The sequence below is a fragment of the Cynoglossus semilaevis genome, chromosome 13 (genome assembly GCF_000523025.1).
Source record: "Cynoglossus semilaevis isolate Cse_v1.0 chromosome 13, Cse_v1.0, whole genome shotgun sequence".
Taxonomy (NCBI): Eukaryota; Metazoa; Chordata; class Actinopteri; order Pleuronectiformes; family Cynoglossidae; genus Cynoglossus; species Cynoglossus semilaevis.
Genome location: NC_024319.1, coordinates 7667030 through 7684178, shown reverse-complemented (window position 1 = coordinate 7684178; position 17149 = coordinate 7667030). Strand labels below are relative to the sequence as shown.

The window sequence follows — 17149 nt, the reverse complement described above, 5'->3', positions numbered from 1 at the left end:
GGTGACTGCTGCTGCTGCCGCCGCCGCGGACAAGCGAAGGCGACCTGTGCGCTGAGTTCGCCGCACGACATCCACACACAACAGACGCCGGCGAACGTCAACACACAGAAAGAAGCACACGCGTACGTGTACACACACGAGTGCACTACAGTTCTAATAACAACAAGGAACCCCAGCCAATATAAACCAATATGCTGTGTTCAGAGAGGTGGAAGAAAATAGTGCCAAAACGTCGCCGGAGCTGCCGAACACAGAGGTGAAAAATACCAAAAAATTAATAGAAGATATAATAAAAACAACAGCGGCGACAGCAATGTAAACAAAACGGTTAGAGTCGCGATGAAGAGCTCCGTAAAATTAAACAAAAGAAGAATGGTAAAAATGGAGGGTCAAAAAGTGCGGTTTACTTTCCGATGTCGAGCAGCAATGAAGCTTCGCTGTGGACGCAGAGAGAGGGAGCGAGAGAGAGAGAGAGCAGCCTCCTGCTGCTGCTGTGATAGTAAAGGGGGAGGAGGAGGTGTCCTGGCGTCCGGACCAGCTCTTCTCCTCTCTTCTATCTCTCCCCCTCTCCCTCTGTGTCCCCATTAAATTATTAGTTGTATTGACTCATCACTCCCCCTCTCTCTTTCCTCCTTACTGCTGCTGCTGTTGCTCCTTGCCTATTTCTAATGGAGAGAAAAAATACATAATAAATGCTGGTCTGATAATAAAAAAACAAGAAAGCAAGTATGTGAGAGAAATAAAATAAAAAAAATCTGCAGTCGGTAATCATTGGAAATGTTTGTGCGTTCTACATTGCAAAATATGTTTAAGAAAACATGTTTTTGTTGTATTTTGGGGGCTTTTGGGCTAACTTAAAATAATGATGTCTACGATTTTTATTTTGTTGTTTTGTTTGACTTTCAGGTTACTTCAATTGCTCATCTTAAGTAACTTTGAACTTAACCTTTACAGTTAAGTTTGACCTGTTCATTAAATTGATTTAGTCTTTAACTTTAACTTTTAATCAAATGTAAAGAATTAGGTGAGCTTTAGCTCATTAGGAGAATCACCATTTTGTGATGTTTTGTCAACTCGCACATCTCATTCACCAAGCTTCCTGTTGTGAGTTAAAGTATGCTCTCATCTATCTCTTAGAAAACGTAAAATTGACATTTATTGACGTTTGTTTGACAAAATTTAAGCCGTTAGCTGAGGTCGTCCAAAGCACGTATTGACAGAGGATTTCATCATTAAAATGTTGTCCCTAATCTTCTGTTTTCTCTTAGGTTATAATTGGCTTTAGGTCAAAATGTTTGGATCTTGTGGCCTTAAATAAAGTTAACAGGAAATTAATCTTCACGTTTACATAACAGAAACCCCAATCTTCTGTCACCCTTGGAGTCTTTTACCTGATTTCCTTGTGGTCACTATAGTTTTAGAGCCCTTACTGATTATGCTAGAGAGAATAAAAACACTTCATAAAGCACTTTTTTTTTACCAATTTGGCTAAAATTTTCTACATAGAAGAAACCCTGTGGGCATGTTTTGTGCATGTGTGTATGTGCGTGTCTCCACTTTCTCTACTTTATTCTCCCTGTTTTATTTTTTATTTCTATGGTTTCAGCTTATTAGCATCTCTGTCTTTCTCTGTGTCTCTCTGTCTGTCTATCTGTCTCTCTGTCTCTCTGTCTCTGTCTTCCTCTCTCTTACACACACACATACATAGGCAAAGACCAGAGAAATGAGTATAGTGTAGTTGTGATTTCCGGCTGAGCACGAAGGAATTTTTAATCAGCTTGATTAGAGTGAGGCGGTCCTCTTGCATTTATTATGGGCCAACACAGATGCTCTTACACACACACACACACAAAGAGGTATTGTATATTTTGTTTGCAAGGCTGGTCGTGGTATTACTACATGACAAAGTGATACAAAAGTGTGTCTGATGAAAACTGCTGATCGTGAGCAATGAGGGTTTTATTCTTCACAGGTCCCTGACTGTTATGTCAAACATGTGGACTAATAATAATGGTCATGGTGCTCTGTTGATATTCAACCAAGAACAAAAGGATGTTCGAGGCTTGAAATATACATGATCCCTGCAAAAGCTCTCTGGTGAATGTCTTGGGTTGAAATATTAATATTTAGGGATGGTTTCCATGAACCTTTTTTTGTCCTCTGAGGGTTTGTCCCTCTGTGGCAAACCGAGTGGAAAAAAAAAGTTGGGCAAGCTCCTCTTTGTTGACATTGTCAATAAAGTATTGAGACGCTGTTGGTTGCTGACCTTTGGGCGTCCAAATAAGGTTTAAGTCTGTGAACAAGGGCCAGGCTAATATAGACACACAAACACAGACACAGACCAAACAGAAAACACACACTTACACATGTCTGACCCACAAATACACTCGATCAAATACAGACCAAAGACAAACATTGGCAGCTCAAGAAATTCTACTGGGTGCAACGACCAGAGCTGGATTTGAAATGACTAAAAGTGTGAGTAGCTACACCTCTGGAAGACTATTTAAATTTAGTTTGTAAAAATGTCGAGAAACAACAACAACAACAGAAACAGACAACAATAAGATTTAAAAGAAAATCATACGACCAGATATATATAAATAAAACCTGCAGGGTTATAGCATGTAGTTTAACCAAAAGTAATCAATGTTGTTTGCAAATGTTTGTTAACCCTCATTCAAAGACAAAAGAAATCACAAAGTGACAAGACAGCCTTTGCCAAAAATGAAGTTAGGCTACAAAACGGATTAGAGCGTGTGGTCTACACACAACTTTCACTATTACACAATGTAAAAGAAGAGTAAACGTGGGGCAGAGGTGAAGGGTGGATTTAAGGAAACAAGATGCTGACATGCTGCATCCTTGTTGCATTCAACCAAAAAATCCAAAACCGAGAAATATGTATTTGTAGTAAAAAAAAAACAAATCTTTTAAATGTCAGGCCAGACTTTGAACTGCACAAAAACAGGAAACAAAGACAAAACAGGAAGTGTGTAGATATTCAGTGATGACAGAGACTGAGGTTTGAGCCATGCATGGACGTCGGGCGGTTTTATATGCTATACCAAAACAGTTTGTTGCATTTCGGATACACACCACATATTTACCATTTTTGTCAACAAAGCATAAACCTCATCAGCTCAGCAACAGTGAGCAGTGAGAGGGAAAAATATTCACAGCAGGACCGCAAGAAACCGCAAGAGACGAGACGATACAGTTGCTCAGTCTTTTATTCTTCCCCTGCTTCTGAAACCGAATGATTGTTTATCCACCACCTACCTATGTGGGGTCAAAAGTTGCTCACTTTGCTCAACACACTCCCGCATTAGTGCAGCAAAGAGGCTGAAGCAGCTCAGAGCTGAGATGGAACAACATAGCGTCTGAACCAGGTTTACGTCGGGTGTGTAAAGTAACATTCAAATATGACTTTTTATTTACCAGGTTATGACCAACAGAAAACTGAAGGATCCCTGCGTTCGTTGATTTATTGGTTACAGATTTGTATCAGGATTGAGCATAAAAGGAGCATTCACCACAGAGTTAGACTTTAAATGAATTACATTTGTCAGACAATTACGATTCGTAATGTAATTTATCGCGTAGCTGCGGAAGCTAATTAGGGATGATTAATCAAAATTAATCCAAATTCATCAATAGTCCTAAATATGACCAAAACCTTCCTGTTTGTCGCAGGAAGAGAAGTATAAATAACAACGGGGAAGACGTTTGTGTTTCACACCTGTTATTATTTGTGACTAATTCAAATGACGAAATAATAAACAAGGGAAAATGTCAAGAGAATTTGGCTTAAGTATAACTTCAGATTTAGCTGCTGGAGTGTGTTGGTGGATTTTAACAGTAACAGGTAGAGAGTTGCGTCAGTCGTCGGCTACGTTCAGTGATGCTGGTCTGACCAGCGGTTCACGTCTCCACAGACACACGCTGGGTGGAGACACGGTGTTTTAAGATCGAGATGCTTTGTGAAAGAAAAACGTTTTTCCAGCAGTCTGTGCAAATAACAAGCAGCGATAACTGGATGGACGGTGGGAATTATGGGATACTCAGTGCTTGTCATTCTGCCCGTGCTTTGAAATATGTTAAAATTTTCATCTAGTCACAAATTAATACCTCGTTAATTTTGACAGCCCTGAAATGGATAATAAATAAATACTAGCTTCAGAGTGGACGAGCCGGAGAAGGTTTTGCTCTAACCGCTAATCTGTATATGCCAAACGGGAAACAAAAGATTTTTTCGTTGTAACTGTCGACGCATGACCCCCAAGATGATGGAATTCGAAATGTTGCTGCGCAGAATCAGTGACCTATTCTATCCTGATCCGTTCTCTGGACGCTGGCCAGAGAGTGTCCAACACAGTGAACCAGATCAGAAGTCACAGCTGCAGTGAGCAGTGCAGATAAAATGAAAAACAGAAACAAAAAATGACAACCATCTTTTTATATTTATTCTCCAAAACATCTGACGTTGTAGATCTGTGTGATATTTGATGAATTGCACTGATTTTCTGTTGGTCCTTAAGGATTATATTGTGTATCACAATAGTGATACACAATATAATCCTATGATGGGTTACTGATGTATTTACAAGGAGAATTGATGGGAACTGGGGAATTTCATGTCGTGTCAATGGCCACTGTGTTGCAGACTGTTACTGTTGATCTGATCTTTTGCACAACACTGTTGACATTTACATGTTTTTCTTGAATCCCGATACGTTCAACATGAGGTTTGCTGCAGTTCCTGTTGCTGTGCTGCAGGTTCTTTCCTAGCTGTCGTTTTCGGGGGAAAAACAGGAGCGATCGCTGTTGTCGACTAATGCTCTTTTTTCTTTCTCTCTTTCTGTCTCTCATTGGCATGACGCAAGCAGCCGCAGTCATATCCACCGTGATTGTCGGGCGCCATCAGAGAGCATGGATAACCCCTGCCAGGCCTTGGCAGAGCCAACAGGTGGGGGCGCTGCCAGCGAGCTTGGCACTGACGTGGCTGTGAAAACCCTCTGACATCCAGAAGGGCACAGATTTGCACTGAATGCACCACTGAATCAACACTGCTGATTATCAATTAACATATACCGTTTTGTGTCGACAAAGAAGAAACAGAGAGAGAGGAGGGAAAAAACACATGCCTGTTTAAAAAACTGTTATAATCAGTAGGTTTAGCTGTGGATTTTTACAAGCCTCTGTGCAGCTTTGTGTGGCGCAGATACAGCGTGCTGGTTGTTACGTGCCGTACGTGCACATGAGTAATTGTTGGCTGTGATTTGTGCTGGGTTTTTTTTTTTTTTTGTATGTTTTAGCTTTGTTTGTGAGAGGAAACATGGAAAAAAACGATGCAACAAGAGGCTTGTGAACAAAAAAAGCCTGCCGTTTAAATGTCAGGAGCGAGTGCAGCGACACCGCAGGTACGTTTCACCTCCTGTGTATGTGTGATCATAATCACCACCACCACAGGTAACGTATGGCTTCACCAAATCACAGTTTTATCTGAAAACAATCACAAAAGAACAACTGCTTTTCAAACCACAGGTTTGTGTTGGAGCAGGAACGGCGTAAAATGTCAAAAGCACGCTAAAAAGACACACTCTGCACTTTGTGACCACAGACGCCCCTTGTTCACCGTGTAGAATGCTTCGCAAAAGTACTAATGTAGATTCCTGCAATCAGATAATGAAGAAAAGTTCAACCAGGAATGGCTACAGCCAAATTATCTAGAAAATCTCAAAAATGTCGCAGAGATGAAGTCAAAATAGAAAAATAAAAAATGGCGGGAATTATAGATAGTAGATAATATATACAGACAATTTAACGAAATTTTAACAAAAATCAACAACGACTAAAGGTTAAGCGACTTAGAATACAAACTTCAAGAAAACCAAAAAAGTTATCCAAAAAAGTACTAGTACCTACAATGTATCACAAAAGAAATTGTACATCAACAAAGTATTGCTGAAAATAGCCAAGAGGTGCATCAGTATAATAAATAGCTACGGTGTTAGCCAAATAAATGAGAGGATTCGCCAGAAAATTCCAAAATATTTAAGATAGTAACGGGGGTGTTAAAAACGCATCAAATAAGAACAGCCTGTGTAAAACTTCTAAAACCTCTTCTTTCTAATGAGTCACGGAGACAACATTACACCATTTACTCTCCACAATATAACATTCCATTTATCCGTGCTTTTCCTGCATTTCAAACCTCAGTGTATTATTGTTCCCACCAGGGTAAGAATGAAAAAACCAAAGAAATATGCTTTGTACTTCATGTACGTAGGTGTTTTGAAGCGTCTTCATTTTCCCGCGTGTGACACGTCTAATGGACATTAATGGGATTATTAGGATTACTCACGTACGAATTAGTCTGCGCGTCAAAGTCAAACAACGCAGGCGTCGTTGTCACTGTTTGAACTCTGAGCCTCTTTTGTTTTAACGTCTGATCCCACATTAAAAACAACAGACGCAAACGTACAACGATACACACAATGTGAACATAATGCTGTTATTAGAGGCTGCGGGTGGGATTAAATAATCTGCGTCGGAGCCCGCCCGCATCAGTGTGGGATCAGAGACAGTGAAGGAGGAGATCATACAACCAAAGAGCGAACAGTCCGTTCAAACAGGACTGAATTTAAAATATATTTACACGATTTTTGGCGTTGTTGAACCTGAAGGAATTGTTTTGACATTTAGATATTTAAATATCAGAAATATTATCAAAGGCAAGTAAGGAACGGTAACAGCGGGTGTAAAACAACACATATGAAAGAAACATCTCAAATTATAAAAATGTATGTTTATAAATATTTTCTGTTCCATCCGTTGTGTTTTCCTCCTCTGACTGTACAAAAGTTCAGTTGTGTCCATGGTTAAAGTGTCAAACCTTATACCTTCTGGGATGTTTTTTTGAGGATGTTATTGTATCAAAATCACGTACGTACAACAAAGGCAGTGCGTCATCACTTTTTCTGCCACACACAGGTTTCGCTTGGCCCGTCATTTTCTCTAAAATGTGAGTGTTTGTTTGCCACCAACACCTTTTTTTTCCCCCCGCAACTGTTGTGTAAGAACTTTCAGGGTTTCAATAACGTGCCTTCCTTTCCCCAACCAGAAGAACATCTGAGGAACCGTAAAAAAAACCCAGCATAATCAGGGGTGATGAGGTAAAACCCAGATAGGGAGAATATTCCTAAATGAACAAGTCAACTGAATCACATTAGTTGTGTGTGTGTGTGAGTGTGAGAGAGAGAGAGAAAGAGAGAGAGAGAGCCTCTAATACAGTGAGCGTGACTTTCAATTACCGATGAAATACAGTGATTTCTAGATTTCTCATAAGGAGCGCCGGCTGAGTACATGTGGGAGGATGCCTAAAACACAGGGGGGTGGTGGGGGGGTGTAATGAACTCAGAGTCGGCCACTTAAGTGCCTTCATTGGTTTCCTAATTACATGAAGTGGACAGGAATAGAAGCAGCCTTTACCTAGGGAAGAGGCCGCGACCTCTTCACTTTCAATTCTCATCGCAGCTACCGACCCCGACCTGTGGCCATCTGTGAGAGGATCGCAACCTGCACAACCCGGGAGCGGACCGAACGTCTCTGCCCGTGTCGGACATGGCCCCCTGTTGGCCAGAGTTCAGGACCTCAGGGTGAACTCTGACGTTACAACAGTCAGGTCATTATCTGAGCCACGAGCCAGAGTTCTGCTGAGGAATGTTTGTTAATGGACTTGGACTCGCCAAGAGAGGCTTTTATCCAGTTCATGAAAACGAAACTGGTCAGATAACAAGCGTCCAATCAGTAGTCCTAGAAGTCCTAAAAAGATAATGACTTTTCTGTCACCTCTGCAGGACCTCGGGTCATCGCATGACTGAAGAATTACATTCCTGATTCCTGTCTCATGGATCACAAGAAACTACTTGACACACACACATGTACAGTAGTATGTGTGTATGTTTTGTATATGTGTTTAGGTATACCTTAAAAAAAATTACGTTTGTCCTTGCGGGGACATCTCGCAGGTTTCAAGGTTGAAGATTTAGTTTGGAGTTAGGATTAGAATCATTGTCAGAACGGAGCTGAGTTAAGGCTTAAGATTAGAGGAAGGGACCGGGAAACAAAAACACAAAAGCCAGTGTTAGCATGTGTGTGAAGGGACCTTCTGTCTTTTTTTTTTTTTTTTTTTTTTTTTTGCAGATGTTTTGCCAACCTTCTTATGGAATATCGTTGGTTAAACTCCATATTTCCTTTGTTGTAGTGATAAGAGACGATTCGTTTTAATTGGGTCAAGTCACAGCTCTGAGTTAGGTTACGTTTGCAGCTCAAAGTCATGACTTATCGTTGTGTCCTAAAGCCAAACCAGACAGAACTTCACTCTTGAGGTTCCTGGCTATTTTCTAAAATAACATTATTGAAACAAACTCATTTTTTTTAGATGCTTCAGTGTCACAATTATCTAAGACCAAGTGGGCTTCAAGATTTTAGGACCTGAAGAGCTTCGAGGCTAGGTAGTTTCAAAGTTCGGATTGACATTTCTTTTTTAAATGCCGTGTTGCTTAATGGAACAGACGGAGGTCAGACTGAAGGAGTGTGGAAAAGTGCCCACATCTCTGTGGTCCGAGGTGAGGAAAGACAAGGTTGCCCTTGGCCTCCTGGGGTGAGGTTCTGTGGAAGTGTGGCGTAAATGGAGGCAGGTGAAGACGAGGTGTTGCTGCTCCAGCTCAGAGGACAAACACTGCACGAAGGCATTGATAAAGTAAAGGTGAAAAAAAAAAAAACCACCCCTCTGATATTAAGTCTTAAAGGAAAGGGTTCAAATTTAGGTTGTTTTTTTTTTTCGGTATCGTTGTTTTTTATCTAACACCTTTTTTTCCCACTCAGTTTTTCACATTTAATCCCTTGTCAAAAGATTTGTCACCCATCCAAGGAACAAAACAATTGATAAGGGGTGTGTGTGTGCGTGTGTGTGTGTGTGTGTGACAGCAGAAGAAAGAAAACGGTATGTGTGTTTGATGAAATTGTTTCATTGCAGAACTGTATGTGGGCGAGTATTAAAAGCCCGATCTTAGCAGCGTGTGCCTCCTTCCTTCTATTTCTCCGTCGCCTGAACAAAGGCTTCAGAAAAAGAAAAGAAAAAAAAAAAACAAAAACACATGAGATTGAAAGAAGACAAACGACAAAGAGATGATTTTCTGTTATTGCCCCCGTGTAGTGTTTCAGGGGAGTCGTGGATCACCGAAAAACTTTTTGTTTTACTCTTAAGTATCTTTGGAGCTAGGACTTTGCTATTCTTTGCTAAGTTTTACCGATATTGCCAATCAACTTGGTTTTTCTTTTTTTGGGGGGCGGGGGTTGTTTTGCATTTTTTAATGAGGCTAACGTTGTTTTGTTTTAGATTTCTTTTTTCTTTTCACCATCTTTTAGCAGTCTCCCTTGTTTGCCCTTTCCTTGCTTCGTCTGTCTCGTCTTCTTGCTGAATAAAAAGCTAATTAGAGGTTGCACTCAACTTACGATCACGACAATCAAAGTGCACTTTTACCACCCCCTACAGGAAGGAAAATGGAGCTACATGCTCAATTTTACATGTGCGTAACGTATCTTTCGGCTACATTAGCTAAGTGATGGCTTAAATGCGACTTTAGGCTAACGTTATCATTTAGCTTTTTTAAACTTTTCATTTCATTTATTGACCAGGTGTGGGATTATTTTTACGTTTATTGGGCTATATTTCATTATTTCTCTGCTAACTTGAAGCATTTCATTCTTTTTTTTTTCACTTCCTCTACGTCAGTGATAATCAACTGCTGGGCTACGGGGCCAATCCGGCCCACGACTGGATTCCAAAATAAACATCAAATAATAATTTTAGTGTCCAGAAAAATTCTGGCCCTCCGACAAGTATAGTCGGCGACCCCTGCTAACTTCTATATCGTCAGTTCCTAAAAAACATTATTTCACTTCTGACACAGCTAGACACGGTTCATTCAGATATTTCCCCCAAATGTTAGAAGTAAATCCCAGACCTGATGTAAAGCAACATAAATCACTGTCTGTCTCTCGTGTCGTTTCTCCTTTCTCTCTCCCCATGACTTAAAATGAGCTGTAACACTGGAGTCACACACCCAGGGTGGTATGTCTGTAACTGTCAGAGTGCAGGGGGAGGGGAGGGTGGGGGGTGAGAGGGGGGACTTACATTTTTCTGTCCTGGAATGCAACGCTGCAGTCGTTATTAACACATCAAAACAAGCTGCAACATGTCATTCAAAGAGAATAAAACACAGGGAATCATTGTTATCTGTCTCCACTATTAGCAATTATTTCATACGGGGGGCGGGGGGCGGGAGGGGGATGAGAAAGAGGGAGTTGGATTCCCCCGATGAGCCACACGTTAAATTAAAAAAACGAAAAGAAGAAGACGAGACAGGCCTCTTATTTACTGGCGACAGTCTAATAAATACATTTGCTGGCAGCTAAACAGGTATTTACTGTGCTGCCTACCACAGGTATAATTTCACTGTTTGCTGAGCTGTTATTTTTGCTGATAATTATCGAGGTGGTAAAAGGAAGACGATTAATGGTTTTAGCCCAGATATCAGTCTCAGCAAATAGGTAAGCCAGGCGCTGCCTCCAACGTCTGAACTCCTGCTACTCAACATCAGTGGGAGGTTTTCTCTGGTGGTTTATTATCTGAAATGATCGCATTGTTTAGGAATAGGAAGAAGAAAAAAAAAACTATTTTGTAAAAAAAAACCTGTAGCTTTTTTAGGGGCAATACGATCCTTTTGACTTTTTTTTTTTTCTGAAAGCAGTAAAGCTGATTATGCAGATCACATCACTCAATTTGAGAGCACAGAGAGGAAGGCAATAAAATGATTCCGCTTCCTATCGTCTCTGAACAGAAGAGACGGCGCGAACAACAAGAAAGAAGCAGAAAATTAAAATAAATCACCAGAACTTGTCTCCGCGGTGCAGCATAATTGGTCTCTGAGGGTTCAACCTGACCTGGTCTTCATCGCACATTAACCTGACCAACGAGTCCAAGCACTGGCTCCAGTCCCATTTCTATTCTCCTTCTGCTCTAATAAACCTACACTTGATGATTCTCTGATCATTTTCTGACTCTTTCTTTCTTGCTCCACAAGCGGAGCCAGAGGACGTTGGTCTGACGTAGCCTCCTTTGGTGAGTTTTTGTAAGTGATGTGATTAGAAATGATGATTTTTATGGTCATTTATTAAACAAAAAAAAATATTATGGTGAATAATCTTATCTTGAAAATAAACCTGTCAATTTCTTATACTAATCTTATAATCATTCTAGTTCTATTTTGGCTGATGTTAAGCTACTATTTGATCTAATGATTGTCACTAAAAAACAGTTGCTGTGAGTTAATGGCGAATATTTTATCATTTATTAGTTGATGTCAAATATTTGTCAATTTTTTGGCTTGTTATGTGATAACTTGAGTTATTACTGCATGTGTTTTAGCTTTATTTTTAAACTTATTTGAGGTGTTCTTTAGATTTTCTTTTCAGGCAAACATCAATTATTATTGTGCTATGATCTTCAGTTATATTTTGTAGTTTTTCATTAGCTTTTTACATTTTCGCTATTATTTTTTAATATACTTTCAATATATATTTACATATATTTTTTTAAATATATTTTCATTATATTTTTATATATTTGTATATATATTTACATATATATTTGTAATATATTTTCATTATATTTTTATATATTTCTCTTGGAACTATCTCAAGATTATTTTTTAGTTAGCCAATTTATGTTGACTGTGTTTTTTCATCTGATCCGTATGTTTTTAATCAGACCTTGAATCTACTTCGGCTAACTGTTAACCATTTCTAGACAAACGTTTTGAAGTCATACCGAAACTTTGCTTCATCCTGTTTCCCTTCCTTTTCTTTTTTTAAGGAAATATTAAGCTTTCTGCTAAAATAACTGCTGTGAAAATATATCTGTCACCACCGTGCCTTTTTGGCACTAGTGACGCAGAAGCAACACTGCTATTTGAAATCGAAAATACACGGAGGCGGAGACACACCTGACTCTGTTTGTGACTCCGGTTTCCTGCCCCTTCACTACTACGGTACAGTAAGTGCTGCATGCGCTAGTTTCACTGAGTTGTAATGAAAACAAAAGAAGAGTGGTGCAGCAGCAGCAGCAGCAGCAGCAGCAGAGAGCAGTTGAAGTGTGTTTATGTAGACATGACCAAAGGTGGATCCACTGTAGGTGTTTTCCCAGATTGTAAACCACAGCAGGGTTTATTGTAAGAACACGACAGAACACATTCAAATGAATAAATTACACTCTAATAAGCTGTGACAGATGTGTGGGCTTTAGTGCTGGATCTGTGTGTGTGTGTGTGTGTGTAATCTGTCCAACTCTAATTCTGCTGATAACACTGCTGCTCCTGCTGCTGCTGCTGCTGCTGCTGCTCTGATTCTTATCATCCACCATCCAGACCAAGTTCTGGTCCAAAATATGTTTTTCCAGAATCAGACAGTGGATGAAGTCCTGGCTCTGCTCTCTGTCAAATCGTGACACTTTCACAACAACAACCTGAGACAAAAGCGGCTTCAACTGTAAGGCTTCAGACTCAGACCACGACATCTTCCAACTGCCATTCAGCCAAGTCTCTGAAAACGTTCTTACAAGAAGTGACGCCCGACGCAGGCTGGAAAGCGGTTCTTACACTGACCAGATAAGCCACATGTGCCTGTTCCATACATCAAGAACAAAAAAAAAACAATAAAGAAAAGCCAAAAACACATCCTGTGATGTGCATGTGTGCCGTTCCAGTGACCTGCTTATTCTTTTTCCCTTCCTCCCTGGAGGTGAGGTGCCACATGCTTGACCTCGTAAATAAGATGTGAGCATCACAACCTGGCAACCGCAGCAGCGGCAACAACAGCAGCAGCCGCAGCAGGATGTACAGGAGATGACAATGACACCAGTGAAGACTTGTGATTTAAGGAGGACCAGCGGCCGATGTTTCTGTTTCAGAGCTCTGACCTCAGGTATAAACCTAGACTTTGTCTTGTCATCGGGTTGTTTTTTTTTATATATATATAATTACATCTTATTCAAATGTATTAACAAACTAACAACAAACAGAACCAAATTGTATGTATTTTTTTCAGTGAAAATGTTGCATTTTTTTATATTTTTTTTTATATATTACAGAGCTGCTCTCAGTGGACTCAGATTGTTTGCTGATCCATTATTATTATTTGGATTTTTTTAATACATAAAGTCTGTCTGGTCTCAGTAACAACAGTAACATTTAACCACTGTTGAAACCACTCTGAAATTTTGGTTGTAACAGAGCAGGATGTCTTATAATAACCCTGGTAAATACGGCGGCTGAAGAAAAATAGGAGAGATGAAATTGGTTTACGTCACAGTGTTGTTCATCTTTTAGAGAATCTTTTTTTTTTTTTGGATTTTCTTTTTATGCTTCTTAACAGACTATGTCCACATTTCCCACCATGCTTTTTAACAGACTATGTCCACATTTCCCACCTGCTTGTTTGGTGATGTGATGAAGAGACAGATATAGAGTCATAATGAGCCTGTATATATGTTTTCAAAACAACAAATAAAATAATAAAATGGATTCTAAGAGATGAATTTGTAGGTTTAAAGGTATTTCTAGTGTTTAAAATTAAACAAAAATACAGATGCGGACATGAAATGAATGTGAAAACACAGGACAGGTGTCAAAGGGTTAAAAGTGTGGTGGGTTTTTAGCTACGACTTCTCGGAATTCACACGGAGTTTATATAAAAAAAATTTAAAAAAAACAGAAGAAGGTTAAGAGTAGTAAAAAACTGAAAATTGAGGAGGGGGTGTAAAAACAGTTACCACACACACGCGCACACACACATATGTATTTACATAAATTGAGAGTACGTCATTAATACCACCTTTAGTATAGGACTACAACTATTTTTTACTTTTTTTTATCAGATGGATGGAATAAAATTCACGGCTCGAAGAAAATGCAAAGTATTGTTTCCAACATTTCAGGAGGAAAAATCAAAAAAATCAAAAGAAATCTGCAAATATAAAAATAACATGTTAATTTTTTCATATCTAGGTGAATTCTCTCCTCTCACATTTAAAAAAATCTGTTTTTTTTTTGTTTGTTTTTTTTCTGTTTACTTTGGTGGCTGACCTCTGGTCTCCTAAAGGTGGCCCCTATTAATATTATTATTATAATTATTATTATTTAAACTCATCACAGCTTATTTAGGAGTTCATTAATTGTTGATCACTCTCTGTTACACGATACGTCCCTTATTATTGACCTGAATTGTACTTCATTCAAATCATCTTGTATCTCTGTTATTATTGACTTGAATTGTACTTCATTCAAATCATCTTGTACACAATGGTTTTTTTTAAATCCTTGTCTAAATGATTGCAGGTTGAATCCGTGGTTGTTGTTGTTGTTGTTTTGTGTTAGGTCCACGTCCGTCTGCAGGGACTTTTACTACATCATCTGTCACATATTCACATGCTCAGACCAGGACAACGTCAGCGAACCAGCGGCTCAGAGGTTAAGTGACAGCAGAGCGGCGTAGGTGTAGGTGGAGTTATCTGAGTGGTTGAACTCTACCGTACTGTATGTTTTCCGGGCTGTGACTATCAACTGAGTTGTGTGGAAGAAAAAAAAAAAGGCTTTCGACGTGACACGGACTGTAATGTCATTCTGTGACAGGTGCAAAACTAGAACAAAAAAAAAGTGACGTCCCTGTTTTTTCCAGCTCCTGATTTAAGGAAATGCTGTTGATAAGATCGGAGCAACACGTGGAAAGGAGAGGAGTTTGAATCTAAAAAGATGTGAAAAATGCATCAAAATCAGCTGCAATTAGAGAGTAATACTGGTAATAAACAGAGATTTCAAGATTGAGCTCATGGTTTTATATCATGAAATCAGGACCATGTTTTTTTTTTTAAATACCGTAAAAAAGGGTTTATTTTCTATAGAAAAAAGTGTGAAGGCAAAAGTCTAAAGATTTCTTTAGAAACAAGTATAAAAAAAGAGTTGCAGCTGAATAAGAGAAAAGCTATTGCAGAAAAAACAAAACAAAATCAAAACAAGAATGTCCTGAAAAACTGAACCTGACCAAAAAAACAAGTGTGAGAATCAGAAAAACAGGCATACAAAGAAAACAAGCAGTTTTTAAAAAAAGAAATTGCCTTAAAAAACGGAACTAAAGTGCAGTATTTTTTGGGCTAAAGGGCTGTTCTTAAGGGACGAAATTTCAAAATAAATTGGGGTGAAAAGAGCAGAAAGTGTCAGCAGAACTGTTTGACGAAGGAATGGCTGACATTTCTGAAGTCACTTCATCACGCTCCCGTACTGCAATACCTGCTAGTACTTCAAGTTCAAACTGGCTTGATGATAATGTCCTGAAGTCTCACATCCTTCTCTTTGTCCCCGTCAAGTTTTCAATAACGAGGACTTTTTTTTAATACTGATTTGACTATTTTCAAAAAGTCAGCTTTGCTACAGTAACTCTGTTTTTTTCTTTTTTCCCGACACGATTATTTATAACAACTCTGATAATGAATTTTGCTACAGTAACTCTGTGTTTTTTTCTTCTTTCCTGACACTGGATTATTTATAACAACTCTGATAATGAATGTTGATGAGTGCAGGTCAAATGTAAGTGTGTGTGTGAGTGTGTGTGTGTGTGGAGTGCAGCTACTTTCTGAAGTGAAATCAGCTCACCGGTGGCCACACATTTTAGTAGAAGTGACAAATGTTCTCACAAATGACTGCTGCTGTCTTTGTACACCTCACACACACTGACACACACACACTGACACACACACACACACCTTTCTTTTTTTTAGCCCTGTGACAAAAAGCTACAAAAGCTACACTGTGACCTTTGTGCTTCATCTTCACCTCACAGGAAACCAGACACTAACCATTTGATCTCCTCTTTTTTTTCTTTCTTTTTTTTTTTTTTTTTTACTTGTTTTGTTTATCAAAATCTCCCCCCAGGGCTGAGCTGCCGAGCTTCTTCCACCTCCACGTCTCTGAGCTGCAGCCTCATAAAAGTGTCAAAATCAAGTTGACACCTAATTAAAGAGTAAGTATATGGAGAGAGAATAAATGAAGTGGCTCTAATGGCCCCTAATAAAAAACCAGTAGTAAAGGGGAGATGGGCAGTTGGGCTGCGGTAGAGCTGTGACTGCATGCAGCAGTTTCTGATAGACAAGGAGTCAGCTCAAGTTTGTCAACACACACACACACACACACACAGAGAGAGAGAGAGAGAGAGAGAGAGAGAGAGAGAACTGAGGGGGACTGACGTCAAGGAAAAAAAAAAGCCAACTAGCAAAATCATAGAATTAAAAAATCTGAATTCAACTTCGATTCCTTGTTTTTTTTTTTTTTAAGAGCATCACTAAGACTTCTCCTCCTCCTCCTCCTCCTCCTCCTCTCGGGCTCAATAAGTTAAGTTAAATGGACCAGAGGTGATGGATGAACTGAAGCCCTGCCGAGGGCGCTGCGTGTTCGTACACACACGCGGGTGGCCTTAGTGTCAAAGCTGCACATTTTAAAACAAAAATACATATTTATACTTTACTAAAAAAACGATTAGAATTGACTTTTCATAGTTTTCTTTTTATTATTTCGGGCGAAAAAAAAAAAACACAGCGAGGAAACCTCCGCGAACATCGTGCGATTTCGGCTCGGTAAAGTTTTCTTTCTCTTCACGTGACCTATTATTATTATTTCCTGGGAAATAAAAACCTGAGAGCAAAGACTGGAGCTCGACACGAACACGAACAGAACATACCTGTAAAGTCAGCAGTGGCTCGACCTCTTGTTTTCCATCAAAAGTTGAGCCTCCTCTGGTCCCGCTGCTCCACGACGAGAGATCCAAAAAGGAGAAAACTGCTCTAAAAAAAACAAACAAACAAACCAACAAAAAAAAACTGTTTGTCTGCGCGGGGTCAAAAGTCCTGTTGTAGAAAATGAAGGAAACTACAGAGAAGAGCCGCTCTCTGCAGGCGCTGTGTTGGAGGACACCGATGCCGCTGCCGCTGCTGCCGCTGCCGCTGCTGCTGCTGGAGGAGGAGGAGAGGCGCGCG

General features: G+C 39.6%; 1 protein-coding gene across 1 annotated transcript in view; it reads right to left on the bottom strand.

Annotated features, from left to right (window-relative positions):
• satb1b (SATB homeobox 1b) overlaps positions 1-17128 on the bottom strand; it is an 81916-nt gene extending 64788 nt beyond the window's left edge. The window contains exon 1 of the mRNA XM_017038100.2: positions 16855-17128. The gene's annotated coding sequence lies outside the window, so the exon portion shown is untranslated. The remainder of the gene's footprint in view (positions 1-16854) is intronic.
• Between the last annotated feature and the right edge of the window lie 21 nt (positions 17129-17149).